The following is a 19,050-nucleotide window of genomic DNA, read 5'->3' as shown; positions in this document are numbered from 1 at the left end:
CTGCACCAGCTCTCTGAGCATTTTAACTTAGTACCAATCTCCTGCCTTTTCCCCGTAACCCTGCACATTGTCTCTATTTAGATCCCAATGCCGTCTTGAATGCCTCAACTGGACCTTCTTCCACCACACTTCCAGACAGCACTTTCCAAACCCTAACTACTTGCTGTGTGAAAAAGATCTTTCTTCACTTAGATTCTCTCCCAGTTTTTTTAAATGTTTTTTTTAAAAATTTGCTTTTCCCAGAAATGCTCTTGCCTCTTGTGCATCATTTTTTCCTTTAATCAGTTGGGCAGCAGCACTGCTTTGTGTGCATGTAACAGGAGGTGTATGCACTTCCGTGCTACATGAACTCATTGTGCCTTTATTCTTCCACCACCCGCCCATACCCCACTCCCTACGCTCCATATGCCCCACCGCCACCCCCCCAAACCCCACCCCATGCTCACCCCGCTCCTCAACTTAAAGCGGAAGGTTATTCTGCAGGGAAAAAACGTCACAGAAAAACGTCTGCTCACATATTTTCTCCCTGTTTAGTCACCTGTAGAGTTGCTCCTATCCCATTCCTAACACAAACATGTTATATTGATAGAGTTCCTCCTGTCCCATCGCTGATTGGCACTGACCCACAGGGACCTCCCTGTCCCATCACTGATAGGCACTGACCCACAGGGACCTCCCTGTCCCATCACTGATAGGCACTGACCCACAGGGCCCTCCTTGTCCCATCACTGATAGGCATTGACCCACAGGGACCTCCCTGTCCCATCACTGATAGACAGTGACCCACAGGGACCTCCCTGTCCCATCGCTGATGAGCATTGACCCACAGGGACCTCGCTGTCCCATCACTGATAGGCATTGACCCACAGGGACCTCCCTGTCCCATCGCTGATGAGCATTGACCCACAGGGACCTCGCTGTCCCATCACTGATAGGCATTGACCCACAGGGACCTCCCTGTCCCATCACTGATAGACAGTGACCCACAGGGACCTCCCTGTCCCATTGCTGATAGGCACTGAACCAAAGGGACCTCCCTGTCCCATCACTGATTGGCACTGACCCACAGAGACCTCCCTGTCCCATCGCTGATAAGCATTGACCCACAGGGACCTCGCTGTCCCATCACTGATAGGCATTGACCCACAGGGACCTCCCTGTCCCATCACTGATAGGCACTGACCCACAGAGACCTCCCTGTCCCATCACTGATAGGCACTGACCCACAGGGACCTCCCTGTCCCATCACTGATAGGCACTGACCCACAGGGACCTCCCTGTCCCATCACTGACAGGTACTCACCCATTGTCCCATCATTGACAGTTTGACCCACAGGGATTCCCCCAGTGCCATCACTGACAGATGCTGACCTATAGAATTCCCCCTGTACCCTTGGGACATGTACTGATCCAGAGTCCCTTCTGTCTCATCACTGGCAGGTACTGACCCATAGAATTCATCCTGTCCCATCACTGACAGGTGCCAAGTTGCAGCAGACCACTTTCACATGCAAGTCTTGAACAGCAGTGAGGCTAATAATGAGGGTACAGCAATCATCTTGACCTCAAGGCACATGAGGGGTCAGTCAGGAAAAAGCAAAGTGGATTGGGAACAGCAGTGTTGGACAGGGGCAGGAGGGCCTTTACATGCATTGCCTAGACCATTGACCAAAATTAGAATCTTACTGAGCGATGAGACTCATGGTGGACAGTGTTGTTATTCACTCTTTCTTAGATGCGGGACTAACTGCACCATTTATTTCCCATCCCTAGTTGCCCTTGAGAAGGTGGTGGTGAGCTGCTCTCTTGAATCACTGCAGTCCATTCGATGAAGGTACCAACCCCCAACTAATAGATAGCTCCAGGATTTTGACTCACCAATGCAATGACTAAGAAAATGCAAAGCTGGAATTTGTCCAAGTTTGAGGGCAACTTGGAGGCAATGATTCTCCTGTGCACCAGCTAGCCTTATCCTTCTCTGTGGGGTAGGTGGCAGGTTTGGGAACTTGACAAGCTGGCAACTGAGTCATTGGTGAAGTGGGGTCGGGAAGGGATTAGGAAGCCAGAAACCTAATCCCTATTCTTAATGGCTCATTCTTCAAAATGGCAACATGGTTAAAATGGCTGCACTTCCTGCCAATTCCAAAGAGCGTGCAGGGAACCAGTCTTCAAAACTAATTGACATTTTTAAAAAAAATCACATCTTGTACGCACGTTATATCAAGGAATCGAGATGTTGATCTATTGAGTTTTTTTTTTACATGAAGCATTAATCAGTTTTACTCTGGATCACAAAGGCACCAGCTGTCAAGAATTGCTTGTGCGAGTTGTTATTGCGAGATTTGTTGACGAATGTTGACAAGATTTTTGACATAACAATATACAGTCAAAACATCCATTAAATGAAAAGAGAGCAAAGATATTTATGTATAATGTGTACAGAAACACTCCCGACATTGCTCTGTGCATATTGTAGGTATTCCTGTTATCATTGTGCGCTCCGTCGTAGGATTTGTACATGAGGAGAGGGAGAGGCTGAGCTAAGGGGCTCAGACTGGGAGGAAATGTGGAATGGTAGGTGTACGTGAGATAGGTGATGTTTCTTTTAAAAACGCAGCAATTTTTTTTTAAAAAGCAGGCAGGTGCTGTCCTGTTTTTATCTGACTGCAGGTCGCTACACCAAAACTGGACCCTGGCAAAACTTGGGAGGGGAAGATAATCAAATGTTTCTCTAACTGGAATTAATTGTCTTTCGTTGATGCTTGAAAGCTTTTGCCTACCCTTTTGGGTGGACATGAAAGATCAGTGCTACCTAGAAGAGGAGCAGGGAAGTTCTTGCCAGGGGGTCCCGACCAATATCAACCCGACCTTCCTGAAAGCAGATGATCTTCTCATTGCTGTTGGTGAAATTTTGCTGTGCGCAAATTGGCTGCTGTGTTTTCTACATCACAACAGTGATTATGAGTTGAATTTTCCTGACTTAATCTTTTCTCATATGTTGAGACCTGTTTTTAGGGCAGGAAACCGATCGCCATGGTAATGGGCCTCATGGTCGCTCTTTACCAGAGCACACCAATTAAGAAGCTAGCTCCAGCTTGCCCGTCCAGTCAGGGAGGGTAGGTGGGAATGAACTATTCTGTTGGGATGGGCTTCACCAGTGTCCTGCCCAATTATATAACTAGGGCTGTGGACAGGCTTTAAACTAACAGTGAGATTGGGGGGGAGACGGGGAGGAGGGGGTGGGGGTGGCAGTGGGTGGGGGGAAGAGGTTTTGGGCGAAGGGAGATTTAAAAATCCAAAGAGAAAGGTCAAGGCATCAGAACAATTAGTGATGCGGGTAAAGGAAAGCAGAATGGGATAGGAAGGGGCAGAGAGTTTAACAAGATCGTACATCAGCGAATAAGGTCATTGCAGGAAATTGAAGTAAAAAAATGAAATTAGAGGTTATTTATCTGAATGCATGAAGTATCTGCAATAAGATGGATGAACGAGTGGCACAAATAGAGGTAAGTGCTTTAGATCTATTCAACATTACAGAAACATGGGAAGGAATTTCAGGGTCCCGTCAAAGTCAATGGACTTTTGAATGGACCCGCCCCCCCGCAGTGACGGGGCTATAAAATTCCACCACTGATCACAAAGTGATCAAGGTTGGGAATTAAATATTCAAGGACATGCAATATTTCAGAAAGACAGACGGAATGGCAAAGAATTGGGGGGGTGGGGGGTAGCCCTGATAGTAAAGAATGGCATAAGTCCGTTAGTGAGAAAGAGTTTGGCCTCAGAAGATCATGAAGTAGAAACAGTATGAGTGGAAATTAGGGATATTAAGAATCAGAAAGCACCGGTGGGGGTAGTTGGTAGGCTCCCTAACAATAGTTATATCACTGGACAGAGCATTAAAGAAGAAATTTTTGGAGCTTATGACAAAGGCAGTTATAATTGTGTGGGACTTTAATTCTCATATAGACTGGGACTTGGTTGAGAAGATGAGTTTGTAGAATGTTTTCATAACAGTTTCTTCGAGCAGTATGTTGTGGAACCGACCAGGGTTAAAGCTATCTTAGATCTAGTATCGTGTAGTGAAGCAGGGATAATTAGTATTTTTTTTTATTCATTCATGGGATGTGGGCATCGCTGGCTAGGCCAGCATTTATTGCCCATCTCTAGTTGCCCTTGTTCAGAGGGCATTTAAGAGTCAACCACATTATTGCAGATCTAGAGTCAGGTGTAGGCCAGACCAGGTAAGGGCAGCAGATTCCCTTCCCTAAAGGGCATTAGTGAACCAGATGGGTTTTTACGACAATCGGCAATGTTTTCATGGTCATCATTAGACTTAATTCCAGATTTTTATTGAATTCAAATTCCACCATCTGCCATGGATGGGGTTCGAACCCGAGTCCCCAGAGCGTTATCCTGGGTCTCTGGATTACCAGTCCAGTGACAATACCACTATGCCACCGCCATAGTAAAAGATCCACTGGGGAATAGTGATCATAATACCAATGAATTCCATCTTAAGTTTGACAGCTGCTCCAATCGCAAACAAGAATCTTAAACAAAGCCAATTACATAGGTATGCGGGGAGAACTGGCTAAGGTTATTTGGGTAAATAGACTAAAAGGTGTGGCAGTGATTGTACAGTGGGAGACAAATTCAAAATGTTCAACAAAACTACATTCCATTGAAAAACTCAGTAAGAAAGACCCATCTGTGAGTCAGTCAGGAAGTTAATGATAGTATTAGATTGAAAAAAGAGGTTTACAAGCTTGCAAAAAACAGTAACAAGCCTGAGGATTGGGAGCGTTTTAGAAACCAGCAAAAGGCCATCAAAAATGTGATGAAAAGGGGAAAAATAGAATATGAGAGCTTTTATAAATATATAAAGAGGAAAAGAGTAGCTAATGTAAACATTGTCCCCTTACCAGCAGGGGCAGGACAAATTATCCTGAGGAATGATGAAATGGAGGGGGCATTGGACGAATATTTTACGGGCAGAATTTTTCCCCGGGTGGGCGGGTTCGGCGGGGGAGGTCGGGAAGGTGACCGCCGCCCGTGATCGGGAACGGACCGCGATTGGGGGCTGGGGAAGCTCCGAGAAGGGGCGGGCGGGGGGCAGGGGCATGATGTCCACCGGGTCCAATGGCGGCCCAGGCAGCCCCTGGAAGGCCACCATGGAAGGACGCTGAACTCTCGACGGATTCCAGTACGGTTGGACCACGGCAGGCCGGAGGGCAGGTCTGTAGGGCAGCCAGCCCCGCGTTTCTCGGATGAGTGCCTCGCAGCCCTCCTGGGGGAGGTGGCAGCCAGGAGGGAAACCCCCGTCCCCTAGAGACGGGAAGAGGAGGCCTCTGCGCCTCACCAAAAAGGCCCGGGAGGAGGTGGCATCCAGGGTCAGCAGCCACAATGTGGTGAGATGCACATGGTGCAGCGCTGGAAGTGCTTCCATGATCTGCTGCGATCGGGAAAGGTGAGTACCGGAGTTGGCACGGATCAGTGTGCAGGACAGTTAAGGGCTGGTCATCCATGCCCGTGGACCTCTGAGGTGTTAGAGTGTGATTGGCAAATGTCAATGATGCCAGAGCTGGCCAAGGGGGTGAGCCCTGGCTGCTCGGACTGAGTGCCTTGTGGCTCCAGGGTCATGAATCGGCTGAGCCCTGCGAGGTGCTCCTCAGGTGGGGTTGGCCAGGCTGCAATGGCGCTGCAGGTACAGGGTGGACTAATCAATGCTCCTCTCTCCTTTCAGGGAAAAAGAAATCCCATAACAACACTGAGAGGTTGCAGACTGGTGGAGGACCCCCACACCTCTTAATCCTCACGCGCTATGAGCAGGAGGCACTGGAGCTCGAGAGGCGGCATTGCACCCTGGTCAACCAGCCGCGGTGAGGTTGGGGTGCCAAACGAAGGTAAGAGTGGAGTGCACTGAGGTGAGAATGTCAGTTATTGCAACCATTCTAGTGTAGTCTCTATATTGATGAGAGCCTTGGAACTGGAGTCCCCATTGACAATTGAAAGAAAAGGGCACCATGATGCCTGAAGGCCCACCCCTGACCCCTTAGCACCAGCATGCTGAGCATGCACCTGCATCACACCCTCTCTGTCAAGCAGGCACCAGCGCAGATACTAGCACCTTAGAGGGCATTAGATTGGCGTCTAGCATCTCAGTGCACATTGGTGAGGGCACTTCACACTCGCTTGAGGTGCAGGCGGAGGCAGAGTGCGCCCCGGGCGCCGGCAGTCAGAGGACTGCTGGGAGCCAGGACAATGCTCAGTCGATGGCTGATGATGGGCCTCTGGAGTCGTCCATTAGGCAGCAGGTGCTGGAAGTCCAGCAGGGTGTGCGGGAGGAGCTGGCAGAGATACATGAGGGAATGCGTGCCATGGTGTCCGTTGTGGAGGAGTCCCTGCGGAGCATGAGCAATGCGCTGACCCTCATGGCCGAGCACAATGCCTCCTCCATGGTGAGAGTGGCAACTCTCATGGAGAGGCTCCTCCCGGAGCTGAATCAGGGGTCCCTGGGGATGCACTCGGACCTGCAAGCCCTCACACCGGCAATGACCTCAGCTGGTCTGTGCCAGTGTGGGAGCTGGATGAGGCGCCCAGTATCCCAGCTAGGTGCCCGTCCATCAATGGTGAGCAGGGAGGTCCAAAGCGACCTCACGTTGGTGCAAGAGCTGCCTGTTGTCTCTGTGGGCTCCTCTCAGGGTGCTCCAGATGACGGCAGCAGACTCTACAAAGATCCCCCACTGACCCCAAGAAAGAGCCGGAGGCATAGAAGTTGAGGGCCACTGTGACCTTCAGAGCCACTGGCATGGGGTGTCCATCCACACCGTTGGAGGTGATCTCAGGCCCAATCATCTGACAAATGGAGATCATAGTCTCTCTGGAGAGGCGGAGCCTCCTTTGGCATTGCACCTCAGACATATTGAGGTTGCTGCATCACCGCCTGTAAACCCTGGCAGCAGGATGGTGACGTCTTCTGTAGCCCCTTCTGCCTTGGACTACCTGCTGGCCTTGTGCCCCTTGAGCCTGCGCCTCTCCTCCCACAGGTCGCTCCCCTGGAAGCTGCATTGGGATACCTGGCCTCCTCTCTCTTCTGCCCCTCTCTTCCTCCTCAGAGGAGGTGCCACCAGCAAAGACCACAATTCCCATTACCAGGGTCAGAGAAGGCTGGCTGATACCTGGAAGGGCCCACATGGTCTGAAGCCTCCGGGGGCTTGGAAGACAGCAATGAGTCCTGAAATTAAGCCTAGAAATGATGAAAATGCAGCTCTGAAGTGAGATGAAGCTGTCCAGTTCACAAAAGCAACCAGCAGCACACGCTCTCCAAGACTCCTCACTACTCACATTGGCAATGCTGCTGACCCTTCTTATCCCGCCCGTGGATGAGCTTTTGCGAATTGTGGCCTGCCCGCCTGCCCGTGCGACGGCCAAAAATTCGCACGGGCTACGTAAACTCAGAGACAATTGGTGTGTTAAGGGCCTTAATTGGCCTCTTAATTAATGGCGGGCGCGCCTCCCTCTCCCTTGCGTGCCTGCCTAGTGAAATATCGCTCAGCCGATGTCAACGCGCAATATTTCATGCTCGAGAAAAATTCTGCCCTATGTCTGTCTCCACAGCAGAAGATACAAGTTTCACACCAGATAGTAACAGTAACCTTGGGGCCAAAAAGAGTGAGGAAATTCAGGAAATTTACATCAACAGAGAAAACATATTGGAGAAACCTAAGGAACTAAAACCCAACAAATCTGTGGGGCCTGTTGGCTTACCCGAGGGCTCTAAAAGAGACAGCTGTAGAGATTGTGAATGCGCTAGCTATGAATTTCCAAAATTCCTTAGGTTCCGGAATGGTCCTATCAGATTGGAATTTGGCAAATGTTACACCGCTTTTCAAGAAAGGAGGGAGAGAGAAAACAGGGAACAACAGGCCAGCGAGCCTAACATCAATTGTTGGGAAAATGCTGAAATCTATTATTGAGGAAGTGTTAGCAATGCACTTAGAAAAGCATAGGATGATTGGAACAGGCCATGTTTTACTAAAGGGAAATACTGTTTGTCAAATTTACTAGAGGTTTTTGAGGATGTAACGAGTAAGGTAGTTAAAGGGGAATGAATAGATGTAGTAAACGTGGATTTCTAAAAGGCATTGGCTAAGGTGCCACACAAAAGGTTCATAGGCAAAATAAGGGCTCATGGAGTTGAAGGTAACATATGAGCGTGGATAGAGGATTGTTTAATGGCTAGAGAACAGTGAGCGGGCATAAACTGGGTTTTTTCAAGTTGGCAGGCAGTGAACAGTGGAATGCTGCAAGGATCAGTGCTGGAGCCTCAGCTATTTACAATCTTTATTAATGATTTAGCTGACGAGACATGAGTAATGTATCTAAGTTTGCTGATTATACAAAGCTAGACGGAAATGTAATGTTCTGAAGATGTGTTATGTAAAATACTACTTTATGACGTCTTCGGCTGGACATACATATGTATTGAGCTTTTTAGAAAAGGACACTTTTCCTAAGCTTATAGCAGCTGCACCTGCGAAGGACACGGGCTAGTTTTATGGACACACAGGGCTCCATTTCATGTGCCATGCTGGGCATGTTTTTGGCAGGGGGCGCACCTAACATAGGGCAGGTACCCAGCCCACCACCTTCCCACCCACCCTCAAGCTCACACCCACAACACGAGGGTGTTGGGCGGGTGCCAAAATTGGGAGCAGGTCTACCATATTTAAATCGATAATCAAGAATCAATGAGGCCATAGGCAGCATCTTCCAAACCCATGACTGCTACCATCTAGAAGGACAAAGGCAGCAGATAGATGGAAACACCACCAGCTGGAAGTTCCCCGCTAAGTCACTCACCATCCTGTCTTGGAAATATATCACCGTTCCTTCACTGTCGCTGAGTCAAAATCCATGAACTCCCTTCCTAACAGCACTGTAGGTGTACCTACACCACAGGGACTGCAGCAGTTCAAGAAAGCAGCTCACCACCACCTTCTCAAGGGCAACTGGGGATGGGCAATAAATGCTGGCCCAGCCAGCAAAGCCCACATCCCATGAATGAATAAAAAATGTTTTAATCTCCATATTTAAGAAAGGATATACTTACATTGGAAGGGGTACAATGAAGGCTCACTAAATTGGTCCCTGGGATGAGGAGGCTGTCCTATGATGAGATGCTGAGTAAATTAGGTTTATATTCTCTGGAGTTTAGGCGAATGAGAGGCAATCTCATTGAAACACACAAGATCCTGAAGGGGCTTGACGCTGAGAGATTGTTTCCGCTGGTCGGGGAATCTAAAACACGGGGGGCAAAGTCTCAGCATAAGGGGCTTAGATGAAGAGAAACTACTTCACTCAAAGGGTTGTGAATCTTTGGAATTCTCTACCCCAGAGGGTTGTGGATGCTCCATCATTGAATACAGTTAAGGCTGGGATAGACAGATTTTTGGTCTCTGAGGGGATCGAGGGATATGGGGAGCGGGTGGGGAAGTGGAGTTGAAACCCAAGATCAGCCATGATCGCATTGAATGGCGGAGCAGGCTCAGTGGGCCATGTGGTCTACTCCTGCTCCTATTTCTTATGTTCTTGACATGACCATTTTGTCAGAGGAAGTACTTCTAATTAAAGGGATCATGGCAAGTTTCAGAGAAGCCCACCAGGACTTACCACAGGAATGGTAAGGCAGACCTGAAAAGGCTGTTCTCCAGGGTCGCTCAGTCTTACATGGAGGTCCTGCTGAGGGTGCTGATGGGATGCAGTGAGGTGAACTCTCCCACAGACAGAAGTAGAGGGTACCTTTCTCAACCAAGCAGACATGCATGGAAGTGGCCAAGAATGTGAGCAGTGGCTCCTCTTACCTGGAGATAGTGGACCAGGAGGGTGTGACAGGTGAGTGGTGTAACACAGTCCCCTGCTCTGACTTGCCTAGCATTCTCCAGCACAGTATATCGCTGGTCAACACGCTTGCTCATTTCTTTGTTTGCAGGCACCTGACATGCCCATCTGAGCAGCTGACATTCGCAATGACCCTCAATGTACTGTTCTCTGCCACCCATGCCTCACTATAGACAAATGGAATCCTTCCCAGCTCTAACCACAAGTCATTCCTAATACTCCCATCTCCCTGCTTTCTCTCCTTTGCAAGAGAAGAGATTGCACAAGTTGCCAAGAGTCAGAGACACAGGGTTAAGGGATGTAGGATGGTGGGCCTTCAGTGACAGGCACCTTGTGGCCCACTGGCAAAAGGTGTCCACCTAGTCCAATGGAAAAGTGATCCTACAGCATGAGGATGAAGATATCAGCAGTGACCGGCCATCAAAGCCAGAGCTTCCTGAGGCACTGGTGCTCATACATGTTGGTTGGGCTATCCATTTTTTTTTAAACTTGTTCACAGGATGCCCACCTCTAACTGCCCTTGAAAAGGTGGTGGTGACCCGCCATCTTTAACTGCTGTAGTGTAAATGGTGTAGGTACATCCACAGTGTTGTTAGGAAGGGAGATCCAGGAATATGACCCAGTGACAGTGAAGGAATGGCGATACAGTTCCAAGTCAGGATGGTGTGCGGCTTGGAGGGGACTTGCAGGTAGTGATGTTCCCATGTGCTTCTAGGTGGTAGAGGTCACAGGTTTGGAAGATGTTGTCGTAGGAACCTTGATGAGCGCTGTAGTGCACCTTGTAGATGGTACACACTGCTGCCACTGTGCATCAGTGGGAATAGTGATGTTATAATCTGGAATTAACTGACTGAAAAGGTGGTGGACACCGATTCAACAATAACAGTCAAAAAGCTACTGGATAAATAGTTGAAGGGAATGCTTGAAGGTTTGGCGTCTATCACTTACCCGAGGAGACACTCAGGAGTTGGGGCCGACCCATAGAAATTGGGAGCATCAGGGGGAAGATAAATTGGTGATTCATTTTGGTAGGAAGAACATGGAGAGACCATATAAAATAAGGGGTACAATTCTAAAGGGTGTGCAGGAGCAGAGGGACCTGGGTGTATATGTGCATAAGTCATTAATGATGGCAGGACAGGTGTAAAGAGCAGTTAATAAAGCATACAGAATACTAGGCTTTACTAATAGAGGTATAGAGTACAAGAGCAGGGAGGTTATGCTGAACTTGTATAGGATACAAGTTGAACCTCAACTGGAACATTGTGTACAGTTCTGGGCACCACACTTTAGGAAGGATGTGAACGTATTGGAGAGAGTGCAAAAGAGGTTTACAAAAATGGTTTTAGGGATGAGAAACTTCAATTATGAAGATAGATTGGAGAAGTTGGGACTGTTCCCCCGGGAGAGGAGAAGGCTAAGAGGAGATTTGATAGAGGTGTTCAAAATCATGAGGGGGCTAGACAGAGTAGATAGGGAGAAACTGTCCCCGCTCGTAAAAGGATCGAGAACAAGAGGGCACAGATTTAATGTGATTTGCAAAAGAAGCAAATGCGATGTGAGAAAAAAGCTTTTTCACACAGTGAGTGGTCTGGGTCTGGAATGCACTGCCTGGAAGTGTGGTGGGGGCAGGTTCAATTGGGGCATTCAAGAGGGCATTAGATGTTTATTTAAATAGGAACAATGTGCAGGGTTATTGGGAAAAGGCAGGAGAATGGTACTGAGTCATAATGCTCATTCAAAGAGCCAAATGGCCTCCTTCTGCACTAACAATCCTGCAAATAAGGCCCAAGCTCAAGGCCTATCACATGCCTGAGAAGAGAATCGGGAGCTGAAGTAGATTGGCAGCGGGGAGGTAAGGTGGCTGGGGGTGATGGGGTGGTGGTGTGTGCTGGAGTTTGAAAAAATGAGAAGAAAGAAAAATCAAATTGTCAGATCACAGGGAGGCTATGAGTTGATTGGCTGGTAAATATTGCTGCTGTGTTTCTCTTTTTCCACAGTTAGGAAGTTAGTCTAAGCAGCTGGGTTATCAAATATTCTCTTTAAAATAAACATAGGTTAAATAAAGCATTCAGTTTCCTCCTATTTAAGTGAAATCAACGGAATGGAAGTAAGTACCTATGAAATGTTTTATATTTTTTAAGTAGTAAGGTTTATTAGTGGAAGTAAGGTGGATCATAAAGGGTTATTAATAGTTGTAAGATTTATTATCGAACATATAGAGGAATGGCAGGGTAGCTCCAACCTCTGTAGTGTACATCCTGTGCCACGTGGGAACTCCAGGACACTTCCTGTATCCTGGATAACCATTTGTGCAGGAAGTGTCATTAGTCTCCACTGGCCATCTGGTCTCCACTGCAAGTGAAAACATCTTTCCAACATCCACCCGATCAAAACAATTCAGAATCTTGAAGACCTCAGTCAGGTCAGACCTCAGCCTTCTGTCCGCTGGAGGAAAGAGCTCCAGTCTGCTCAATCTCTTCATTAGGTACGACCTCTCAGTTCCAATACCATTCTAGTAGTACCCTAGCTACAACCAGATTGAGATATATCTACCAATCAATACAAAAGGGAAAGCAGATTAACCAGCTACTTGTCACATGTTGTCTGTGGGATCTTACCGTGCAGAAAAAGGCTACAGAATAGTCATTGTACTTCACATTGCATTGTGGGAAAAACTTGGATACGTTTCAAGGTGATAGAGTGTGGGTTTGATTATCAATGTGGGTTTGATTATCGGTGTGGGTTTGATTATCAATGTGGGTTTGATTATCGGTGTGGGTTTGATTATCAATGTGGGTTTGATTATCGGTGTGGGTTTGATTATCGGTGTGGGTTTGATTATCAATGTGGGTTTGATTATCAATGTGGGTTTGATTATCAATGTGGGTTTGATTATCGGTGTGGGTTTGATTATCAATGTGGGTTTGATTATCAATGTGGGTTTGATTATCGGTGTGGGTTTGATTATCGGTGTGGGTTTGATTATCGGTGTGGGTTTGATTATCAATGTGGGTTTGATTATCAATGTGGGTTTGATTATCAATGTGGGTTTGATTATCGGTGTGGGTTTGATTATCAATGTGGGTTTGATTATCGGTGTGGGTTTGATTATCAATGTGGGTTTGATTATCAATGTGGGTTTGATTATCAATGTGGGTTTGATTATCGGTGTGGGTTTGATTATCGGTGTGGGTTTGATTATCGGTGTGGGTTTGATTATCAATGTGGGTTTGATTATCAATGTGGGTTTGATTATCGGTGTGGGTTTGATTATCAATGTGGGTTTGATTATCGGTGTGGGTTTGATTATCAATGTGGGTTTGATTATCAATGTGGGTTTGATTATCGGTGTGGGTTTGATTATCAATGTGGGTTTGATTATCGGTGTGGGTTTGATTATCGGTGTGGGTTTGATTATCAATGTGGGTTTGATTATCAATGTGGGTTTGATTATCGGTGTGGGTTTGATTATCGGTGTGGGTTTGATTATCGGTGTGGGTTTGATTATCAATGTGGGTTTGATTATCAATGTGGGTTTGATTATCAATGTGGGTTTGATTATCGGTGTGGGTTTGATTATCAATGTGGGTTTGATTATCGGTGTGGGTTTGATTATCAATGTGGGTTTGATTATCAATGTAGGTTTGATTATCGGTGTGGGTTTGATTATCAATGTGGGTTTGATTATCGGTGTGGGTTTGATTATCGGTGTGGGTTTGATTATCGGTGTGGGTTTGATTATCAATGTGGGTTTGATTATCGGTGTGGGTTTGATTATCAATGTGGGTTTGATTATCAATGTGGGTTTGATTATCAATGTGGGTTTGATTATCGGTGTGGGTTGGGTTATCAGTGTGGGTTGGGTTATCGGTGTGGGTTGGGTTATCGGTGTGGGTTTGATTATCAGTGTGGGTTGGGTTATCAATGTGTGTTTGATTATCAATGTGGGTTTGATTATCGGTGTGGGTTGGGTTATCGGTGTGGGTTGGGTTATCGGTGTGGGTTGGGTTATCAGTGTGGGTTGGGTTATCAGTGTGGGTTGGGTTATCAGTGTGGGTTGGGTTATCAGTGTGGGTTGGGTTATCAGTGTGGGTTGGGTTATCAGTGTGGGTTGGGTTATCGGTGTGGGTTGGGTTATCGGTGTGGGTTGGGTTATCGGTGTGGGTTGGGTTATCGGTGTGGGTTGGGTTATCGGTGTGGGTTGGGTTATCGGTGTGGGTTGGATTACCGGTGTGGGTTGGGTTATCAGTGTGGGTTGGGTTACCGGTGTGGGTTGGGTTATCGGTGTGGGTTGGGTTATCGGTGTGGGTTGGGTTATCAGTGTGGGTTGGATTACCGGTGTGGGTTGGGTTATCGGTGTGGGTTGGGTTATCAGTGTGGGTTGGGTTATCAGTGCCAGTTTCCCACCCCTAGCACACGTAGCTGACTCATTCTTTTTTCTTCAAGATGGTGCTAATTATTTTTTCTCAGGATCCACTGACACAGATTCTAGAATGTGGTCAAGACCATCAAACCACACCACTGCTACTTAGCTCATGATCGCTGAGAGCAAATATAACACCAGGACTTACATTTATATAGCACCTTTCACAGTCTCAGGTTATCCCGAAATGTTTCGCAGCCTATGAATTACTTCTGAAGTGTAGTCACCATACGCGACAGCCAAGCAGTGAACCGATTACCAGATCGTCTGTTTCAGCCATTTTTTTTTTTATAATTCATCGGATGCCCTTAAGAAGGTGGTGGTGAGCTGCCTTTTTCCAACCATTGCCGCAGTAGCGGTTTGATTCAACCGGGTGGCTCACTAGCTAAGAGTCAACCACATTGCTGTGGAAATGGAGTCACAAGTAGGCCAGACCAGGTAAGGACGGCAGATTTCCTTCCTAGAATGAACCAGATGGGTTTTTGCAACTTTCGACAGTGGCTGCATGGTCATCATCAGACTTTTAATTCCAGATTTTTATTGCCGTGGTGGGATTTGAACCCAGGTCTCCAGAGCATTACCCTGGGTCTTTTGATTGATAGTCCAGTGACAATACCAGCACGTCGCTGCCTCCCCACACATGTTGGCTGATGAACAAGTGTTGGCCATGAGACCAGGGAGAACACCACTGCTCTGCTTCAAAACAATCATGTGGATGTTTTGCATTCACTTGAGAGGGCAGACAGGGACACGGTTTAACAAAATTCAGCAACTCCGACAAGGCATTGCTGTGCACGGAGCCCCGACCTGAATTTTGTGCCCAGGTTTCTGGAGTGGGGGCTTAAACCCTCAACCTCCTCACTCCGATGAGGGAGAGCTACCTACTGTGCCACAGCTGACACCAGCACTGCAGCAGTACTCTTGGCTGCATCCAGCATATTCAGCATTGTTCAGGGGGATCAATCTCTAGACTCTTTTTAATGTAATTATGACTCCTCCAACATCATGCTCTGCAATTGTGCGGGGTTGGGAGGGGCGGCGGGGAGTCGGGGGACAGGGAGACCTTCAGGAGACTGTGGAACTTCAGGGGATCTGCACTGAGTATTAAATCACCACAGAGCCCTGTCTGGGAACTGACACATCAGCACAAGACATAACTACAGCAACGCTGTCTTGTATTGATTTTGGGTGGGTGGGTGAAGGAGCGGGGCGATACAGACACACACACATGCACACCCGGCTGCAAAGCACTCCCATCAGCATGGGTGAGAGGATTCATAATTACCTCACGGGTGACGTGCTTTCATCAGCTGCTGGGAATCTTGTTAAGCACATTCATTCTCCTCCCCTCCAGAACTCCACTAGCTGCCATCTGCAGAATACTGGAGAGCGGTAGAGACTGAAATCCAGCCAGCTAGTGAGAGCCCACACTGACACATATGCACACACACACACACACACACACAGACACACACACACGCACACACACGCACGCATGCACACACACACACATACACACACGCACGCACACACACACACACACAGACACACTGACACACACACACACACAAAGACACACTGACACACACACATACTTGCACACACACACACACATATAAACACACACTGTCTCTCTCTCTCAGAAGTAAGTCTCGCACATGCTCCCACACTCTAACACGGCATTCCTACCACGAGGAGGCTCGGCTGATCACCAGTGTGGAATATACCTCCTGCACTTGGAGGAATAGGAAAGGGACGAGGAGAGGTGTTGGTCGGGGTGGCGGGGGTTGGTGGTGGTGGGGGTGGGGGGAAGGAGGGGGGGAGCCGGGGAAGGAGGAATCATTGGCTGCAAGATGCTGTGCGAGAGAGCCACGATGATCAACAGTAAAGGCGGATCGTCTAGAGTGCCTCAGCTGGTGTTTCTGGCTTTCGTCGGGAGGGAACTTCTAATCAGAAATGCTGTTTTACTGAGGTAAAAAAAAAGAGAGAGAGAGAGACGTGCACACAATTGAGCAGAAATAAGGATGCTATTGCTGTCAATCTGCAGGTAGGTGGGGCTTTATGTACTTATATAAAGAAGCAATTGCTTTTCTGCAGAATGGAAACTTTCGTGCATTTTTCAAAAAAACGTTTTTGTTAGTTCTTTCATTTCTAATATTTAGTGGAGCTGAAGCAGCCTCTGTCACTGCCACACTGAGATTTTAGCACGGAGTGCCTTCTGCTCTGCATCCAAGGGATTTGATTGTCTCAATCCTTTCTGTTGGACTTAGCCTGAGCTTTTAGTGAGAGGGGGTAATTTTTTTTTTGCCTGAGCATGGGTTACAAATTTCACGAGCGTGTGTGCACAAGGAGTGTGTGTACATTTGCAAGGTGTGTGTGTGTGTGTGTGTGCGTGTGTGTGTAAAGCACTGCATGCCTGATTTCCTCCACTCAGAACAAGCTGCACTCTTGACAAGCCATTTCCTTAACCCTTCGAGGTGACCCGCAGCTGGACCTCAATATTAAAAACTTATTTTCACAAACTTTTCTCCCACCCCGCCACCGACCCAAGCCTTGCCAGCACCTTTCCCCGAACGTGCTGCCTGCAAGTGCGGCTAAAGCAGAATCAATAGCGGCTTTCCACAGGGAATTGGATATAGACTAGGAAAGGGAAAAGGGGGAAAACGCAGGTCTGCATGGAAAGAGCAGGGGTTAATGGGGACAAATGAAGCAGCTCTCCAAAAGAGCCAGCAGTCACAATGAACCAAGTGGCCTCCTTATGTTCTCTATAATCTCCCTTTAGCCAAAACATAAGTAAGACATTGGTAGTCCCAATGCTTTCTGTTCCTAACTCCATACCATGTTTATAAGAAAGAAAGAACTCGCATTTATATAGCACCTTTCCTTGCCTCACAATATCCCATTGCATTTTGCAGCTAATGAGGTAGTTTATGAAATGTAGTCACTGTTTCAACATAGGAAATGCAGTCAATTTGCACACAGCAAGGTTCCACAGACAGCAATGAGATGATGATCAGATAATTGCTGACATGGCAACACTCCCTCAGTAAAGCACTGGGAGCGTCAGCCTACCAATTTCCTTCCTATCGCTAGAGAGTGTCTCCCCCATGTCGGTGGGGAGCGTCTCCCCTGTCAATGGGGAGCGTCTCCCCTGTCAATGGGACCGTCTCCCCTGTCAGTGGGGAGTGTCGATGGGGAGTGTCTCCCCTGTCAGTGGGGAGTGTCGATGGGGAGTGTCTCCCCTGTCAGTGGGGAGCGTCTCCCCTGTCAATGGGGAGTGTCTCTTCTGTTGGTGGGGGAGTGTCAGTGCGGAGTTTCTTCCTCCCTGTCGGTGGGGAGTGTTAATGAGGAGCGTATCCCGTCGGTGGGGGAGTGTCGGTGGGGAATCCCCCCTGTCAGTGGGGTGCGTCTCCCCCCCTGTTGGTGGGCAGTGTCGATGGGGAGCGTCTCCCCTGTCAGTGATGAGTGTCGGTGGGGAGTGTCTCCCCTGTCAATGGGGAGTGTCGGTGGGGAGTGTCTCCCCTGTCAGTGATGAGTGTCGGTGGGGAGTGTCTCCCCTGTCAGTGATGAGTGTCAGTGGGGAGTGTCTCCCCTGTCAGTGGGGAGTGTCGATGGGGAGTGTCTCCCCTGTCAGTGATGAGTGTCAGTGGGGAGTGTCTCCCCTGTCAGTGGGGAGTGTCGATGGGGAGTGTCTCTCCTGTCTGTGGGGAGTGTCGATGGGGAGTGTCTCCCCTGTCAGTGGGGAGTGTCGGTGGGGAGTGTCTCCCCTGTCAGTGGGGAGTGTCGATGGGGAGTGTCTCCCCTGTCAATGGGGAGTGTCAGTGGGGAGTGTCTCCCCTGTCAGTGGGGAGTGTCGATGGGGAGTGTCTCCCCTGTCAGTGGGGAGTGTCGATGGGGAGTGTCTCCCCTGTCAGTGGGGAGTGTCGATGGGGAGTGTCTCCCCTGTCAGTGGGGAGTGTCAGTGGGGAGTGTCTCCCCTGTCAGTGGGGAGTGTCGGTGGGGAGTGTCTCCCCTGTCAGTGGGGAGTGTCGATGGGGAGTGTCTCCCCTGTCAGTGGGGAGTGTCGGTGGGGAGTGTCTCCCCTGTCAGTGGGGAGTGTCGATGGGGAGTGTCTCCCCTGTCAGTGGGGAGTGTCGATGGGGAGTGTCTCCCCTGTCAGTGGGGAGTGTCAGTGGGGAGTGTCTCCCCTGTCAGTGGGGAGTGTCGATGGGGAGTGTTTTCCCTGTCAGTGGGGAGTGTCTCCCCTGTCAGTGGGGAGTGTCAGTGGGGAGTGTCTCCCCTGTCAGTGGAGAGTGTCGATGGGGAGTGTCTCCCCTGTCAGTGGGGAGTGTCTCCCCTGTCAGTGGGGAGTGTCAGTGGGGAGTGTCTCCCCTGTCAGTGGGGAGTGTCAGTGGGGAGTGTCTCCCCTGTCAGTGGGGAGTGTCAGTGGGGAGTGTTTTCCCTGTCAGTGGGGAGTGTCGATGGGGAGTGTCTCCCCTGTCAGTGGGGAGTGTCGGTGGGGAGTGTCTCCCCTGTCAGTGGGGAGTGTCGATGGGGAGTGTCTCCCCTGTCAGTGGGGAGTGTCGATGGGGAGTGTCTCCCCTGTCAGTGGGGAGTGTCAGTGGGGAGTGTCTCCCCTGTCAGTGGGGAGTGTCGATGGGGAGTGTTTTCCCTGTCAGTGGGGAGTGTCTCCCCTGTCAGTGGGGAGTGTCGATGGGGAGTGTCTCCCCTGTCAGTGGGGA

The 19,050-nt window shown here is 48.8% G+C and overlaps 2 protein-coding genes across 4 annotated transcripts in view; one reads left to right on the top strand and one right to left on the bottom strand.

Annotated features, from left to right (window-relative positions):
• Positions 1-19,050, bottom strand: part of LOC144688041 (dedicator of cytokinesis protein 2-like) — a 1,154,257-nt gene that overhangs the window by 524,828 nt on the left and 610,379 nt on the right. The gene's annotated exons all lie outside the window — the stretch shown is intronic.
• LOC144688141 (INSYN2B protein-like) overlaps positions 16,168-19,050 on the top strand; it is a 133,869-nt gene continuing 130,986 nt past the window's right edge. For 2 of the 3 annotated variants that reach the window (XM_078554709.1, XM_078554706.1), the window contains exon 1: positions 16,171-16,376. The gene's annotated coding sequence lies outside the window, so the exon portion shown is untranslated. Of the gene's footprint in view, positions 16,377-19,050 lie in introns of all 3 variants that reach the window. The other variant, XM_078554707.1, reaches the window with a different exon arrangement.

Source organism: Cetorhinus maximus, chromosome 1 (assembly GCF_964194155.1).
Source record: "Cetorhinus maximus chromosome 1, sCetMax3.hap1.1, whole genome shotgun sequence".
In the NCBI taxonomy this organism is placed as follows: domain Eukaryota; kingdom Metazoa; phylum Chordata; class Chondrichthyes; order Lamniformes; family Cetorhinidae; genus Cetorhinus; species Cetorhinus maximus.
The sequence above is the reverse complement of the archived record's forward strand: the minus strand, read 5'-3'. Positions and strand labels throughout refer to the sequence as shown.